Genomic DNA, 3,629 nt, shown 5'->3' with positions numbered 1-3,629 from the left:
TTGAACGTACTGAGCAGAGTCGTTCCAAGTCCAGGAGTCACATTTCACATGACCAGGAGACACTGAAGCTGAAACGGGAAGTTAATCGTCTGCGCAGGAAGTTGAGGTGTAGGAAGCATGATAGAAGAAGCCCATCTTCTTCATCAAGTGAGGGCTTAGGGGGAAGCCGTGATCACTTATACTGGCGTAGGTCTAGAACTCCACCTAGCGAGTCCTACTCAATTTCTTCACAGCAAGACAAGTTCGAGAAGGGCCATAACAAACGCAGAAAGGGGCCTTCTCATCACACCATGGGAAATGATGCTATGAGTAAAGCCCTACGACAGATTTCTAAGTCCCCTTTTGTGAGGAGGATTAATAAGGTCAGGCTCCCTCATCGGTTTTCCTAGCCGACGTTCACCATATATAAAGGAAGGATTGATCCCATGGAGCTTGTCAGTCACTTTAATCAGAAGATGGTCGTCCATGCCAGCAATGAGGCCCTTATGTGCAAGGTGTTCCCCTCCAGTTTTGGGCCCATCGCCATACGTTGGTTTGATGCTTTGGAGGAGGGGTCAATTGGGTCCTTTGAAGAGTTGACAAAGGCCTTTGGTGCTAAATTCATAACCTGCAATAAAGTCCCAAGGCGAGTGGATTCTTTGTTGTCTATGGCCATGAGGGAGGGGGAAACTCTCAAGACTTATTTAAACCGGTATTGGGAAACGTACAATGAGGTAGACGACGATTTTGAGGATGTGGCAGTAAGGACCTTCAAGGTTGGCCTCCCGACAAAGCATGAGTTGAGGAAGTCATTAACAATGAAGTCTACCTTGAACATGCGCCAGCTTATGGATCGCATAGACAAGTAGAAGAGGTTAAAGGAGGACCAAATACAAGGTAAAGGTAAAGCTAAAATGTTCCCTGAGAAGAGGGATCCTTGGGGACGAGGGAATCATAATGATCGGTCCTGAAGAGATTTCCCTAGTCATGCGACATCCGTGGGGGTTCAATTAGTCAATTCATTGTTAAAGGAACCAGTGTACCAAATAATAGAGAAGATAAAAAACAAGCCATTTTTCAAGTGGCCCAATAAGATGGACGAGATCCATCTAGGGGGAACCAAAGCCTTTACTACCATTATCATCAAGACAGATGACACACCACGGAGGATTGCAGGACCTTGCATGATCACCTCAATTAGTTGGCGAAGACAGGGAAAATCAATTATTTCTTGCATCAGCTTATGGAACAAGTCGGACACTCGGGAAATGGGATGTGTGGAGGCGGTGTTGCTTGGCCAGCATTAGGCACTATTAATGTGATATTGGCTAGGCCAAGGAGTGATATCTGGATGAGTTCTAGGGTCATGTCTGTGGTGGGGGGCTCTAACCTGGAGGCCAGAAATCAGACTGTCAAAAGAACAAGGGTGGTCACCCTTACCCTAAGTTTTTTAAAGGAGGATAAGTAAGGAACCCTTCAACCACACGATGACGCCCTAGTGATTACTGTTAGGATCGGGGGCTATGATGTGAAGAGAGTACTAGTTGACCAAGGAAGTGGAGTAGAAATCATGCATCTAGATTTATACCAAAGGCTAAACCTGAGGCCCGAGGACTTGGATAGATATGATTCTTCGCTGATGGGTTTTGATGGCAAAATGGTGGTCCCCTGAGGAATGATAAGGCTACCCGTATAGGTTGGTGATGTGGAGTTCCAAGTTCATTTCATAGTAGTAGAAGCATTCTCCCCACACACAGCTATCCTGGCCAGACCCTAACTTCATGCCGTAGGGGCAGTGCCCTCAACATTACATCTGAAGGTTAAGTACCTTACTCAGGGGAGAGTTAGTGGGTGATCACGTCATGGCTAGGCAATGCCTAGTATTAGCAATCACGTAGCAGTCTTCAGGTCCTGTCGCGGTGACTAAGGATCCAATCCCATAGCAACCAAAGGGGCTTGCAGGGGGCAGCAAACTGAGATATCGGGAGAATTATTTGAGGAGTTGGAAAAGGCAAACATTGATGTTTTTGCATGGACTGCTTATGACCTCCCAAGAATTGATCCCGACATGTCACCTATTGAACTTAAATCCCGAGGTTGTGTCACGTAAGCAGCCTCCTCGACGATCATCCAAAGACCACACCGAGGCAGTTAGGACAGAGGTGAACAAGTTGAAGCAGACTGGAGCCATTAAGGAAATCTTCTACCCCAATTGGCTGGCTAACACAGTAGTGGTTAAAAAGAAAAATGGGAAGTGGTTAGTGTGCGTGGATTTTACGGACTTGAACAAAGTCTGCCCAAATGACCCCTTCCCTATTCCTAGAATTGACCAACCAGTGGATGCCACAGTGGGACATCCTCAAATGATTTTCCTAGATGAATTTCAGGGTTACCATCAAATACCTCTATCATTGTCCGACCAGGAGAAGACGGCCTTTTGTGCCCCAAATGGAAACTATCATTATCGTGTGATGCCCTTTGGCCTAAAAAACGCATGATCCACTTATCAAAGAATGGTGACACAGATATTTGAAACACAGATTGGAAGGAACATGGAGGCATACATTGATGATATGGTAGTTAAGAGTAGGAAGGTAGAAGAGCATTTGGTCGATTTGGGAGAAACTTTCTTAGTATTGAGAGAGCATAAACTACGCCTCAACGCATCCAAATGTTCTTTTGGGGTCAGCTCAGGCAAATTCCTGGGGTACATGATTACTCATCGTGGAATCGAAGTCAATCCAGAGCAGATCAGGGCTATTAATAGTTTGCACCCTCCTCGGAATCCCAAGGAGGAGCAGACATTGACTGGGCTAATAGCAGCCTTAAATATATTCATCTTTTGGTCTGCGAATAGGTGTCATCCTTTCTTTCATCTGCTTCACAAGTGGAAGGATTTTCAATAAACCGAGGAGTGTGTAACGACTTTTGAGGACCTTAAACAGTACTTGTCCAATCCACCAATACTTTCTCGACCCAATAAGGAGGAAGTGTTGTATGCATATCTAGCAATCACCAAACACGCTGTTAGCTTTGTCCTAGTCAGGAACGAGGATGGAATTTAGAAGCCCGTCTACTATGTTAGCAAATCCCTGCAGGAGGTTGAGACGCGCTATCTTCTCTTGGAAAAGGCAGTGTTAGCCATTGTGCATGCCACTAGGAAATTTCCTCATTACTTCCAAGCCCATACCGTTATGGTGCTTACCTAGCTCCCTCTGCAAGCCCTACTATGGAAATCTGATTACACTGGCAGGATTGCTAAATAGGGAACCAAGTTGGGAGCTTATGATGTCAAGTACATGTCTTGAACTGCCATAAAAGGGCAGGTTTTAGCATACTTTATAGCAGAGTTCGTTGAGGGTGTCCTCGAGGAAGAAAATACAGTTATGGGTGTATTGGTCTCGTCGGCTATAGTTGCCCCCTCGTGGAAAGTTTATATGGATGAAGCTTCCAACCAAAGGGGGGTAGGAGTAAGAATTGTGTTGGTCACCCCTGAGAAGCTAATAATGGAGAAATCATTACGATTGGGATTCTCAGCCACCAACAATAAGGTCGAGTACGAGACCTTGCTAGCAGGGATAGCTATGGTCAGGCTGTTGGGAGGAAAAATGGTAGAATTGTACTCATATTCTAGACTGATCTTGGGCCAA

At 45.5% G+C, this 3,629-nt stretch overlaps 1 pseudogene; it reads left to right on the top strand.

Moving 5' to 3' along the window:
* Positions 1 to 305: 305 nt before the first annotated feature.
* LOC126708172 (uncharacterized) lies at positions 306 to 1,651 on the top strand (annotated as a pseudogene).
* Positions 1,652 to 3,629: the final 1,978 nt, after the last annotated feature.

The sequence above is a fragment of the Quercus robur genome, chromosome 12, assembly GCF_932294415.1.
Source record: "Quercus robur chromosome 12, dhQueRobu3.1, whole genome shotgun sequence".
Classification (NCBI taxonomy): domain Eukaryota; kingdom Viridiplantae; phylum Streptophyta; class Magnoliopsida; order Fagales; family Fagaceae; genus Quercus; species Quercus robur.
This window is presented reverse-complemented; position numbering and strand designations above follow the sequence as displayed.